General features: G+C 43.2%; 1 protein-coding gene across 4 annotated transcripts in view; it reads right to left on the reverse strand.

Moving 5' to 3' along the window:
• Positions 1-15047, reverse strand: part of shroom3 (shroom family member 3) — a 57439-nt gene that overhangs the window by 26472 nt on the left and 15920 nt on the right. For 2 of the 4 annotated variants that reach the window (XM_053648310.1, XM_053648309.1), the window contains exon 1: positions 9319-13580. The exons of the other annotated variants lie outside the window; for them this stretch is intronic. The gene's annotated coding sequence lies outside the window, so the exon portion shown is untranslated. Of the gene's footprint in view, positions 1-9318; positions 13581-15047 lie in introns of those variants that run through there. 4 annotated transcript variants of the gene reach the window in all.

The raw sequence follows: 15047 nt of genomic DNA on the forward strand, positions 1-15047 counted from the left end.
GCTCGCTTTGTGCACAGGGGGGCATTTTTAAATATTCACCCTTGCTTGCTCTCTCGGGTTAACAGAATTCACAAGCGTTTCTTGGCTAGCTGTGGCTAGCGTTTGGCAGGTTAAGACAGTATTTGTCCAAGGAGGCACCAGTCTGCGCTTTTCACCACTAATTCTCTCTCTCTCTCTCTCTCTCTCTCTCTCTCTCTCTCTCACACACACACACACAGACACCCACAAAGCCCTGCGATGTGTGATGTGTAAAGGATCTGGCAGAATGTCCATACCGGATACAGGTTCAGGAGTGTGTGTCTATGTGTGTGTGTGTGTGTGTGTGTGTGTGTGTGTGTGTGTAAAGCTGTAAATGAGCACTTGTTTAAGTCGTATCCGCCCACTTGCACCAAAAGATTTTGAAAGATCAAGGCAAGTTCCGGTAACCATTCTGACTCGGCCCATGTCGTGCCAATCGTTCGGTACTTCAAGCTGAGAATCAGAACTACCATAGCTTAGCGATATCACTCCAAGTGGTGGACAAAGTGTTCCCTTGGGGTCGGAGAACTGGACTTTGAGCTAGACTTTTGATTTTGTGCATGTGTATGACAGAGAAAGAGAGAGAGCGATTGGTCATTTCCAGAAAAACTCATTAAAAGATTTTTAATGAAACCTGCGAGATTTCTGTCCCAAAACTCCCCAAATTCTCTCGTGAGATCTACACGGCAGGGAAGATGTTTTGTGAATAAATTGTTCTGCGCACAAAAATCATTCGCATCGCTTCATAAATGTGGGATTAAACCACCGGAGTCGCACGGGTTACTTTTAGGATGCGTTCGTGAACTTTTTGGATCGTGAGAGTTTTGGTTACTTGGAGTGTAAACGCAGGGACAGAAATCTCCCAGCTTTCGTTAGAAATCTCTTCGTTTGTGTTCCGAAGACGAACGAAAGTCTTACGGGTTCGGAACGACACGAGGCGGAGTAACCGAGGACGGAATTTAAATTTTTGGGTGAACGACCCCTTTAAGAAGTTAACTTCGGTAGGAAAAAACTTGTAATGCCCTATTCGGTTACATTATATTTGTTATTCGATTGATGTCTATTAGTTCAGTTACTTTTCTGCGTGATGTTTGTTTAGCGTTATCAATACGACACACACACACACACACACACACACACACACACGCAAACTATTCCACACAGCACCTTGCCACCACTTCTTGAGCTGATTAGGTCCAAAGTGCTGTGACACCAAGTCATAAAACTCAATCATATCACATATTTATCTACACAAACTCTAGAAAGCTATTTCCTCCATACAGATTAATAAGTTCCAAGTTCCTTGTGTTAAAAACCTTAAACCTAATCCATCATGGTGACATGGCAGGTAAACATCTTTTATTAAACATCATACTGTGAGTTAACATTAACAACACTCAGCACATACCTCATCCTTATTTCTTCTCAGAGTCTAAAGGTCATACAGTTCACAGACATAAAAAAAAAAACACAACCCGCTGCTAACTACTCTCTCTCTCTCACACACACACACACACACACACACACACACCTCCTTAATAACAACCCCCAGGATAGAGGATTTGAATGTAATGGGTAAACCTGCAGGATTCTGTGTTTATGAAGAAAAAAGAGAGAAAAAGTCCACTGTAGACTTAGATTCCTGTTCTTGGCTGACGGGAGTGTGACCCAGTGCGGTCTTCTACTGTAGGCCATCTGCTCAAGGTTGAACACTGAGTTCTGCGATGCGTTTCTGTTCACCACAGTCGTAAAGAGTGGCTATTTGATTTACCGTAGTCCGACCTCGCTCATCGACAAGGAATTTATGCCCGCAGAACTGCCGCTCAAAGGATGTTGTTCTGTTTTTGGGGGTTTTTTTTATTGCGCCTTTGTGTATAAACTTTACAGGTTGTTGCGTGTGAAACTCGCAGGGGATGAGCGGTTTCTGAAATACTCAAAGCAGCCCATCTGGCACCACAAAAATGCCACGGTCAAAGTCAATGAGATCACATTCCCCGCTCCACCCCTACTCTGGTGTTTAATGTGAACATTAACTGAAGCTCTTGGCCTGTATCCACATGATTTTATGCGCTGCGCCACTGCCACATGACCGGGTGATTGGATAATCGCACGGATGAGCGCGTGTACAGGTGTTCCTAATAAAGTGGTCAGTAAGTATATGCAGAATACTCAAATTTTTGGAAAGTATTCAGCTCCAGGGTGGTAACAGTACCTCCACTTCACATCACATCACATCATACAACCCCATCACTGATTATTTTCCTACAATATCATCATCATCGTCATCGTCATCATCATCATCATCATCATCATGCCCGGTCATGTGTTCATTCCTAACATAAGATACATACCGATATTAAACAAGCACGATAATTCAAATTCATGTAGCTTAAAGACCTAATCCTAGGTTTTAAAAAGCTCATTTGCGTTATTATGTCACGAGGTTTCTTTTCAGCTACAAGACAACCTTAAACGTATAACACTACGTATATGGCCACAAGTTTGTGGACACCTGACCATCACACCCATACATGGACTGTCCTCAAAGCTGGAAGCACAGAATTAAATAGGAGGCCTTTGTATGCTGTAGCATTACATTTTCCCTCCATTGAGATCTGGCCTCAACCTCATTAAACAACTCTGGGATGAATCGTAATGTCAGCTGAGTCCCAGGCCTTCTGACTCGACATCAGTGCCTGACCTCAATAATGCTCTTCTGCCTGAATGGGCAAATCCCCACATCCAGAAGAGTGGAGGCTGTTACAACAGCATACAGGGGACCAGCTCTGTGAAAGCGCACCTATTACGGTTTTGAAACGCGCCTAATTTTGTTTAAACGTCTCGTACGGTAGATTTACACGCATCCGAGGTCAAACACTTTAACGTGCTCATAATTTAAACTGCAGCGTTACCTTTTCCCCCCACTGTCACAAACGACTCATTCAATGATCCGCACTAATGGATTCATTCTAAACTCCTCCTTTCAGAGAGCATACTCTGCTCTGATTGGTCAGACGTCCCAGTCTGTCGTGATCGGTCTACCGCTGTCAGCCGATGAAGACCGGAGGCGGGGCTTTTTGTTACAACCCTACGTGGGTTAGTACAGGAAGTAAGTCTGGAATCGCTAACGAGTCGATTCAGTTGTTCAGAATTGATTCCTTCTTACTTTCGGGAGTCAAAAGAACGTTTTTACATTCACAAACAGCTCTGTAACACATTACATGAAAGGCAGTTTTTGAAAAAGCATAAAAGGTGCACTTTAATGCCTATGGTTCTGGAATAGGTACATATAGGTGTGATGGTCAGGGGTCTACATACAGTGCTTTTGTCCATATAGTATACATATGACAAGCTCATAAACCACGATGAAGGTTAGGCAGCTAAATGCAAAATGAATACTAGTATATAACATCCAAGTGTGTCTGCCAAATCTTAAAAAAAATACCACATATTTTGTTTTGAAACTGTCCTAACTCTCGAATACTTGGAGTTTTAAATGTGATACTTTTAACCCGGCGAATCCACGTTAAACACACAACCTCACAGATTTACAATTCCTCCAGCTGGCACATTTTGTTTATCTTTGCCTTGCAGATGTTTGCATAACTTTTTTTAAAAAAAATTCTTTATCAGGGTTCACAGGCTTTTCTAGAGTAAGATTTAAGCATTCCTCCATCAAGCTTTTATTTATTTATTTTATTTATTCGTTTATTACAGTGTAATGCACATTTAAAAACGCCTACTACCTTCTAGGTATTTTTCTAATGTTACTAACACTCGCTGTTATGAAACCTTTGAAGGCTATCTCAAGTGATAAATGTTCAAATATCACCAATTTCTTTCTGGTACAACTCGCAGCGAGCACGATAACTCTCGTTTTCCTTTCAGCGCTGCAAGCTCAGTGTTTGTACAGTACACTCGTGTTCCTATTGTGTGCTGTTTGGTCCATTTTCAATGGAAAAGTCCAAAAGCTTGCGGTTATTTACACTAAATTCGACATCTCGTAATCGTGACATTACGAACCCGGGCTTTTTGGAGACTTTTAAGCATCAGTCTGAACCCTGATTTAAGAAATCACCTTAAATATCATTTTGAAGTAACGTTAGTACGTTAGACGCTACAACAAAGTATACATTTTAATAGATGGAGTAATAAAATAAGTGCTGGATGCTGGAAAGCATGAGAGAATGCGCCCTTTAGAACGCTTTTCTCCACTCTCACACACACCCTTTCCATACTTGTGGTACAGAAAGTCTTTAAAAGGCCAAAACCAGCCTGACTTGTTACTGGAATGTTGCCCTGATGAGGCATTTACAGAAAAAGAGAAAGAGAAAGAGAGAGAAAGAGAAAGAGAGAGAGAGAGAGATGGATGATGGTTAGGGGTTAACACTGGTAAACAACTACTCTTCAAGGTCAGAAAAACACAACTGCGTCCAATTTTCTCGAAGCCCTAGCCGGTTATGGAAATAGAATGCTACCGGACACATTAACGTTGACCTTTGACCCGTCTAACCAAGCATAACCTATAATATTTTAACACATCCCTCATTTCGGTGAACCGGCAACATTTCTTTTGCTCCATAAAACAGGATAAACATCAACTTCATCCGTGCAGGTCATTCTTTAACTTCCCTTTAGAAACGGTAGATTCTGTGCTGAAGACATCTTTTACTACACATCAGTTATAAAATGAAGATACCTGCTGTTGATGCACGTCTTAGCACTGATATTTCAATTTCTCATAATGTAAAATATTTCACATTTTAAGCGTTTTTTCCACTGCATTACTTGGTGATCTATCTTCACTTCAAATACCCCAACGGCACCGAGCATCCGTACTCGCATCACGATCAACAGCCAAGAAGCTCGTATTGCTAAACTGGAAAGATCTAAAATATCCTCTCTGCACTGGCTTAAAGGGGTCCTTCACCCAAAAATAAAATTTCCGTCATCGGTTACTCCGCCTCGTGTCGTTCCGAACCCGTAAGACTTTCGTTCGTCTTCGGAACACAAACGAAGAGATTTCTAATGAAAGCTGGGAGATTTCTGTCCCTGCGTTTACACTCCAAGTAACCAAAACTCTCACGATAAAAACGTTCACGAACACATCGTAAAAGAAACCCGTGCGACTCCGGTGGTTTAATCCCAGTTTTCTGAAGCGAAAATGTGTTTCAGTCTGCCAGAAACTCGAGACTGGGTGAAGGCTCGACGTCCAACAGGAAGATGGCTCTAAGCATATGACAGGTGCTACACTGGAGTCGTTCAAATCCAAGAACTTGAAAAGCCCAGTCAAAGGCCAGACCTCGGTGCAATTGTGAATCTGTAGCAAGACTTGAATATTGCAGTGTCCATCCAATCTGACAGAGTTGGAGAAGTTTTGCCTAGAAGAATGGCCAAACATATCAACATACAGATGTGCAACGCTGACAGAGACACATTCCAGATACAGGCCCAGCTGTATTATAACCAATGCTACCAATTTCTGACCGATTTTGGACCCAAGAAGGTTGTACACCTTTTAATTGACGTTTTTTAATCTTTTGCAACTTTACTCGTTAGACACGTTATTTTAGTTCAAAGTTCAAGAGTGTGAATACTTATTAATGCTCTGTACATCATTACAGAGCTGCATTAACGAATCCTCATCCATCTCTCTTTACCGTTTCTTTTCTCTTCATTCTCCTCTCTTCTTGGCTTGCCATTATCTTTTCACGTGTCGCAGACGAATATTAGGATATACACGGAAGAACGCCCCCTCCTTATTGTAGTACAATGCTAATACGCCCAAAGGATTCCTATTTCTCCGAACAGTGATGTAATACGAGCATAGTCTTAGCTTCACATCATCACCGACACGTTAAAAAACGAACTGTCGCTGTTATGGCCCGAGTCAAAAATGAGTGTTGAGGAATTTATGCCGAGGATTACATTCTTCAGTGCCGTTCATGAGTTCCACACACATTACATGGTACGGAGCGTTACCCAGCTAATGTTTAACCGAGGTCCTCTGTCTGTACGTATACACTTGGTCTCCTTTGGAAAGCTTTCTTGGATTAGAAAAATATTCTTACTTCAGCAAGGATTTGATTCAAAAGGGGAATCACCATGCTCAAGACAAAATGAACGGGGCATATCCGTTATATCGACGTACAAAACCGATCGGGAACTGCAGAGTTTCAGTTCCCAGTATGAGAGTTGTTCAACTGATCTATCTATCAAGTAGTGTTACTCTTACAAAGAGAATACTGCACGATTAATATTAGTGCAAAAGTGAGAATTTATTGTCCTGTGTACGCAGACGGACTTCCGACTGGGTCGACTGGGCACGTGAACTAGGGGGTCCACAACAAGCATATATTTGAAGATTAGACCATGAACAAGGTTAGATTAGAATAAGATTAGATTAGAGAATGAGCCATTGACTATAAAGTCATGCAATATGAACATTTTTTGGAAATGTGTGTCTTTGAATTTGTGACCAGTGAATGGTCAGTTACAGTAGGTCCTAACTGACTAGGTTAGGTTCTTACAAGCAGATGAAAAATCCATGAACAACCATAAACCCATACTAAGTAGGTCAAAAGAATACTTAGAATATTAATATTCCCGATTGGGGCGGCTGTGGCTCAGGAGCAGGTTCTCCACTAATAGCACGGTCGGCGGTTCGATCCCAGCCCCACCACATGCCGAAGTGTCCTTGGCCGCTAACGTTAAAGTCCAGACCAATTTGGCCGTTGGTCAAATTAAAAGTGAATATTTGGTGGAGGAGTTTGTGAGGAGAAAGAAGAAACCAGTCGCCAAAGGTAAGTCTTTATAGCACAGAGGCAACTCAGATACTCCTAATGTAGTCATGTATGCGTTACTTTGCATGTGTTGGGTTGTGGGGTGGGGCAGTCTGGGCTCGGTGCATTGGTTCATGAGCAGGGGAACGCCCAAGGTCCTAAGATTTAGCCTACTAATCCCGTCCTTGAACGTAAAGTGTTTCATTTAAATCTTTCAAAGATGACGAAAAGTCTAGTTCAAAAAGTCACTGCATAGACATTAAAATTCATGCAAAATGCTCAAACGAGCTCATCCAATCTCAGCAGTTCCGCACACCATGATGGCGTCACTCCATACACCACTCCACCCAGGAGAGAAACTTTCACCAAAGCTGAACTCCATAGCAGCTGAAACTGGCGATGAATTAACAAACCAAAGCTCAGGTCAAATAAATCAGAAGCATGTTCGTGGCTTTCTCTTCAATTCAAACTCAGCTCGAAGATCACGAAACACATGAAGCTTCTACAGTCTTAGGGTACGTTTACACGGCAACGATGCACTAAAAAAGGAACGGCTCTTCCTTTGCGTTTTTGCAAAGTTTCGCGTACAGACGACAGCGTTGTCAAAATGATCCCCGGTCACACGACTAAAAACGCAGTATTATGCACGCCAGGCCAGTAGATGGCGATCTCTCTGTAGAGAAACTGTCTTTCTGTCTTCAATCCCATCTTTTAGCTTTTCTTGTGCTCCAGGTCAGAATTCTGTTAACAAAGCTCGTTCATTTTTAAATACTGGGGGGGAAAAAAATCGAAATAGTGCATCTTTAAGTACTAATAATTGACCGCCGTTGTACCCAAATGGAACGAAATCGGCAAATACAAATTAAATAGTGAGACACTGGCAGTCCGTCTGTTTTCTAGATTTTAACAGCAATAAAAGGACACAGATATACTCCAAAACAGACGATTACAAAGGTAACTATAAGATTTTGAAGACCCTTCGTTGGCGTAGATGTGGGTTAATAATTTGGTGTACGTGACACATGCGTCTCCGCTGGTTGCAGTGGTGATGCAGTAAATCTACACTTTACTGGAGAAGCACAAACACAGTCCTGCAGTTTTAAAAGTCTCGCGGGTTGTTTTTGAAGTACTCGCGCGCATGCCTATAGACTGAACACGTAATACACGTGCGCGTGACGTCGTCGTTTTAACAGATTCTCGTTTTTTGTACGTTTACACGGAGACGATAACGGCATCGTTTTCAAAAACGTGCGCTTTGAAACCCCGTTCTCAAAAGCGTGCGTTTGCAAGCCCTGAGACGCCGCCGTCGTATAAACGAACCGTATAAAAAGTTTTCCGTTTTTAGCTGGAAACGTGGTCGTGTAAACGGCCCCTCAGGTGAATCAGCATCGTCCTTCCCTGTCTATATCGGGGGGGTCCTAATACTTCACCATAACCGCGTCTGAGAGCTGACAAAAACAAAGTCTGGAAAGACCCAAGCGTGCACAGACTTTCAGAACAGTTGTAAGATCTTAGGAATCCATCAGATGAGGGAGCGGGTAGTAAACACAAGGCATGATGTGTGTAAACGCACGATTTTTTGTTGCCGGTTCAAATCGAATAGTGGCGCCCTGCGCCCGGGTCGGCTGCTGCTGTACCGCTTGACTGAAGATGTTTACATAGAATCACATCATGCACACGGAAACAGTCGAGCTCCGTGCACACGGGGCGAAGCCAGAAATCGAACCTCTGACCCTGGAGGTGCGAGGCAAACGTGCTAACCGCTAATCCACCGTGCCCGCCCCCTACTGACCAACATGTTAAGCTATTTTAATAAACGACGAGCGGAGATGAACGCTACATCAGCTCATGCTCAACGTTCATCCTTCAGCCGTACGGCCATGTTTCGGCGTGCACGAGTGCTGCTCGCCGGATGTTTTCCACACCGTTCTTCATAAACTCTAGCGAGTGAAAAGTGATTCTGATATCATCTCCCGCCAGCAACGATGCCGTGGTCAAAGTCACCGAGATCATATTGTTCCCCGTTCTGATGTTTGATGTGAACGTCAACAGAACGTCTTGACTTGTACCTGCATGATTTTATGCACTGCACTGCTGCCACATGATTGGCTGATTGCATAAATATGCGACTCTCCGCAATAAGGTATATATAATAATAGAATATATTCTACAATATGGTCCAGAGTCAATACAGTGAACGGGCGGATAACAATAGCTAACAGTGTGTTCTACAGCAAAAATAACCACGCTGTACATCGTCACAAATCACAAACAACATAATAATAATTATTAGTGGTTAGTTACACTTCTTCAGCACTAATCAGTGTGGCAGTTTAGAGAAAAACTACCACACAAGATTAAAAGAAGTAGTCCTTCTTGCACGTGCGCATATGTGTGTACATTTGTGCATGTATCTAAGCGTGTGTGGATACCGTGTGGGTGTGTGAACAGTATATGAGAGAGAGAGAGAGAGAGAGACAGAGAGAGAGGTTTCACCTGCACAGGTGAGTATGCTTACCTCTCAGATCAGGTGTCTCAGGGAGTGGTACTCCTTTATTTTTCTTTTGTTTTCTCCCCAAAATGAAAACGTGAGCCAAAAACAACAAATCAGCCGGAGAGTGAACTTTAAACCACCAGGCGAAACGGTTCCACAGCTAACTCGGATCTCCAGCTACTTCTCGCTGGCGCACACACGCGCGCACACTTTTTAGGGCGCAAGCTTAATATAAACATGAAGAAGTCCCAGATACTATCTGTCCAAAACCCTGATAAAGACTGACCAACATCCTCTGTGTCTTTCTTCCTCCGATTCTTTCCCTCTGTCTGCCTCTCTATCCCCAAACACAACACAGTGGATTGAGAAGGGAATCGAATTACTTCCCTCCCCTCAGCCAATCAGCGTGCATGCCTGGAAACCATGTCGGTGATGTCACGGGGCAGGTTACACATCTCTCTCGTTCTCTCGGACGGTCTCCACCGTCTCGCCCTCTTCTCCGTTCTCCTTCTCTGTTTGGGGAGCTTTCCGTTTATTTTATGCCCCTTTTACATTTGCGCACGACGTAAACCGGCATTTCTTTCATTTTGCCACGTGTTTTCTGCACCTCTGCACATTTCAAAATACACACTACGGAAATAAACGACGTCCTCAACCGTGTCGTGTTTGGTCTACATCCCCAGGGTTTTTCTCTTTAGTATACGGGCATGTGAAAAAATAAGTACACCCCACATTTGACCGCGTTTTGTCGCTTGTTATCGTGAACGTCGGGTCAACTTTATTCGTACGAAATGGATCTAAATCCAACCACATCGCTGTGTTTCTCTGAATCCGTATAAATTCCATCATGAGCTGAATCTTGTTTCATGACCTTGTTAATCCTGGGCGAGTTGTAGCACTTTCAGTATTTCCAGATTTTTTACTACATAAGCAATAAGGGTGGATAAATAAGCAGCCCAGGTGCCCAGGACAAACACGTTTCACGTCTGGTCTTTTTAAATCCTTTTTATGTGTAGTTGCCCAGATAAGTACGTTCAACAACCAGGTGAAGAAAATAAACTGTACTCCTGATAAATACAGATATTTAAACAAAATGAACTACAGGTTCACGATATCTTAAAAATAAATAATCAAATGTATAAATTCTGACCCTAAAAAAATTGGACTGAATAAAGAAAGTCTCTGGGGGAAATGATCAGCTGAAGTATAATGAGCTCCATAGCAGCAGCACCCGAGGAGTCATTTTTAACTGGAAACAGAGCTCCAAAGTTGGTTAAAGTACCCGACTTCCACAGTCTTTCTAAAAAAAAGACTACGGAGCTCTTTTTAATGCTTATAACGTGGCCGCGTAACCATATAACCTATGACGCGTGTCTTTCGTTGTGGTCTGGAGCTGTGATCTCTATACCATACCGTGTTACGGCGTGACTTGATTGTGTGTGCATAGAAGAGAAGGTTCATGAGTCCGGTAAGTCTAATGACGCACGAAACAGTCAACGCTCATTATGGAAAACAAATAATAAGAAGAATAATTAAAAAAGAGGCAAAATTATTTTTCACGCTGGTGCAGAACGTGACACACAGAGCGTTGGACTGAAAGTTTGAAGCGTTGCTACGCAGCATATGCTTTTGCGAGAACATTGATTACTCGACGTATAAAAGTTTTGTATTGTATTGAATTAAAAGCATTAACTAGCTCACTAGCTGCCCATAACTTTATTAGATTATGTTAAATACTACTTTTTTTTTTAGCTCGGTCACTGAGCTTTCCAGGCAACCAAAACATGACAATGGGCAAGTACGCTGGTGCTCACACTTGCCTGGTGAGTTAGCTGATGGATTTGTTATTTGTCCTTACTGTGCAGTATGGGGTGGATGCGGTTCCCTGAGCACCAGCCCTTTTGCCTCTTAATGTACACGGCGCTCTTTCGGAACAGGCTTTTTAAAGAGTTGTTCAATGCAACAATGCTTTTGTGTGTGTGTGTGTGTGTGTGTGTGTTTACAAATCTCTGCCCAAATATGTTTTCCATGTCTAGTGTTCATGGCGGTTGAAGTCAGTTCATGTAATCCATGAACTCTTCTCACACACTATTTCCCTGAGAGTGTAACTACATGAACTGTTAAGAAACGCTCGTCATGTCTGTACTGATGACGGAATGAAGAGATCCGAACAACTAACCATGACTGTGTGCTTGCCTAGTGCTCTTCTGATGACATCATCAAGTCGCATGTCTGACGGAACCACGTGAAACTATTCACATTTTCTTATGTTGACATTCGCTTAATGCTTGGATGGAAACGATAGCTTCTTCTTCCTTTAGCTGTGAATATTCTGACAAGCGACACAGTAGGAATCTAACTTCACGAAAGAATCCTGTGCTTTAAAGCACACAAAAACGTCATTCATACAGTACACAGCGAACAGGAGGGATGGTGTATACCTGGACGCGAAAGGCAGATGGGGAACAGACACAAACGAGAGAAAGAGAACGAGGACGTGAAACCGTATAGAGACGGGTAAACATCACTCCTTAGTGATTAATGAACAGGTGAACAGGACTGGAGAAACATTTCGAGTGAACACATAAGTACAAGCCCACATTCACTTCCACAAAAACACAATCCTAGTGTGTGTGTGTGTGTGTGCACGCATGTTTATGTTTGTGCCTTGAGCACCTGCTCTATACTGCACCTGTCCCCAACTATGCACCATTGTGTGCTGTGACTGCTGCTAAGGTAGCAACACACACACACACACACACACACACACACACACACACACTCACACACACTGAGTGTGGATTGGTGGAGCCTGTGTTTTGGAGTACAGAGGGTTACCTCACGCTGCACCCGTGCAAATACACACGCATGAGTTTACATTCACATTTCAAGCAGCTAAAATTCCACCTTATTCACTTGGTTTAAATTTTTCCCACTTGATTAGGAACACCTGTACACCTACTCGTTCCTGCTGTTATCTAAGCAGCCAATCAGGCGGCAGCAGTGCAACGCATAAACTCGTGCATACACGCGCCGGCAGCTTCGAGTAAAGGTCACATCAACCATCAGAATGAGGGGAAAAGTGTGAGCTCGGTGGTTTGTTGGTGCCAGACGGGCTGGTTCGAGTATTTCTAAAACTGCTGATCTCCAGGGATTTTCACACACAGCAGTCTCTGGAATTTACTCAGAATGGTGCAATTAAATAAAAAAACAAAACAAACATCCATCGAACATCCACCGCAATTCTGCGGACGGAAACGCCTCAGGGGAACGGCCACACTGGTTCGAGCTGACAGGAAGGCTGGAGTAGCTCAGATAAACACAATTGTGGTGAGCAGCACACATCAAACCTCGAGGCAGATGAGCTACAACAGCAGAAGACCAAGAACAGAGAGCTGAGGCTGCCAAAACCGGACATTAAAAACATAGCGTGGTCTGATGAATCTCTGCTGAGGCACACAGACAGTAAGGTTAGAATTTGGCACCGATGGCATGAATCCATGGACCCGACCTGCCTCGTGTCAGCGGTCCAGGCTGGTGGAGGTAGTGTAACGGTGTGGGGAATGTTTTCTTGGCACATTTTGGGCCCGTTAATACCGATCAATCCTCACTCGAATACCACAGCCTATTTGAGTATTTACACACTGAGGTTATTATACGCAGTCCCCTCTGAACAGCGAGGCCAATTCTGTGGCTATTGCTATGAAGACATTTGAGAACAAAAGATGAATATGAAATGATCGATCAGAATTTCAGCGTTAATTTCCTGATATTTACATCTAGATGTGGTAAACAACTCAGAACACGGCACCTTTTGTTTGAACCCACCCACGTTTCAAGTGATCCAAAATATATGACCGACAGGTGTTTCTTTTTGCCCAGGTGTGCCCTGTTAGAGTGATGTGTACTAAGGTCGTGAGTGTTGTTGCCTTCTGCTGATAATGTGATAGTGTTGAGCCAGCAGTAATCCGGGTTCTTCTACGGAACGAAAAAAGCAAAACACAAAGACAAACAAACAACCGGTCCGACACCATTCAGCTTAGTTACTATCTCTGTTTACCTTTTACCTTTCTCTCACTCTTCGCGTTCCTTCCTCTCTTTCCTTTCTCTCACGTCGTCTCTTCCTCGGTCTCCGCGTACGGTCGAATGAATGACTCGATTACGAAAAGAGATCGATTATAATACGGGCCCAACTGCAATTTAATGAACACACAGGTTGAGTGGTGAGGAGAACATGAGCTCGAGCCATCGTTCTGCCTCGTACTGTCGATCTCAGACATAAAGTAACGGTGAGAAGGAGAGAAGAAATGCGAGGAGGAAATAGAGAGAGGAAAGGAGAGACAGAAAAGCTGGGCAGATGGTAGATGTACGTGGCACTGTTAAATATTAATTCTTCATGTCACGTCCAAATCGAATGTTTGCATAGGACGCTGCCTTCTGTGTTCCCGTCATCCGGTCCATTATAAAGGCAGCATACACACGTCCTTCGGTGAAATACATATCCCATAATCTGTTAAAAACGGTCAGTTTATAGATAGATATATGTTTGTAATATGTAGTTGTTGGGGTTTTTTTTAAAAACATTTATTTCTAGTGGGAAATGACTGGTGTAACCACCAAATATTCACTCTGTTTTATTCCTCATGAAGTTCCGGGACGCAACCTGGCACCGTGGAAGTTGGTCTCAAAGCGTTTTCTTTCGGACACCTAGCGACTTATGAGAAAGCAAGGCATCGAGGCATCGAGGGAGTTGCCCTGTGTTTCAGACACACCTGTAAACGAATGAAAGGCATCCTAATTTGCATGATGGTTTTTCGTGTTAAACTGTCCGAGCGGGTATTTCTGTGTTTGGCCTGGGGGAGCAGGTTAGACTACATAAATCATCAAAATCTAAATCAGTTCCTAAACCAGAGCCTCCTTTCTCTGGAGTGGGATATTCTCCTCTATATTTGCGTATGCTTGTAACGTTCTCTCCACTGCTGTGGGTCGTCCCACACGGACGCCCCGAAGATTTGAACTTCCTGAAAACAGTGTAAGCCTGAGCCTCAGTCGTAATCTCATCTGTATATCGGAAGGAAAGTGATGAACTGTTGCTGTGATCATCGAACACACAGTACTGTTTGCTCTTACTCTCCTACACCTGTATACTGATGATTTATAGTCCCAATATCCGGCGTCACTCAGTTAACATTCGAGTCTGGTTCCTTTATTCTTCCTTACATCATTACGCCCCGCTTTGCTGCTATAATAGGGACTCTAAGTAACAGCTGCTTAAAGTCCTTACTAACGTCTACTCTTCTGGGAAGCCTTTCCAGTAGAATTTGGAGCGTGGCTGTGGGGATTTGCTCATTCGGGCACAAGAGCACCACTAGTGAGGTCAGGCACTAAAGCCACGCAAGGAGGTCTGGGGTGCAGTCGGCGTTCCAATTCATCCCAAAGGTGTTTAGTGGGCTCGAGGCCGTTTTAGGCACGATTACCCCCGCACACTCGAATTTTCACTCAAAACCTGGTACATGAGCACACAGTGCTGTGACGGCCCCCATCCTGGGTCCTTCTGTTTTTTTGGTGTACATCTCATACTAAATTATTTCAGAAGTTAAAACAAGATCTAAGATAAAACAAAGGCAATCACTGTCAAAGTCTACAATCAGGAGACGCCTTCATGAATAAATACAGACAGTTCATCTCAAGATGCAAACCACTGGTAACACTCAAGAACAGAAAGACCCGATTAGACTTTAAAAATAAATAAA

Source organism: Ictalurus furcatus, chromosome 18, assembly GCF_023375685.1.
Source record: "Ictalurus furcatus strain D&B chromosome 18, Billie_1.0, whole genome shotgun sequence".
NCBI classification, from domain to species: domain Eukaryota; kingdom Metazoa; phylum Chordata; class Actinopteri; order Siluriformes; family Ictaluridae; genus Ictalurus; species Ictalurus furcatus.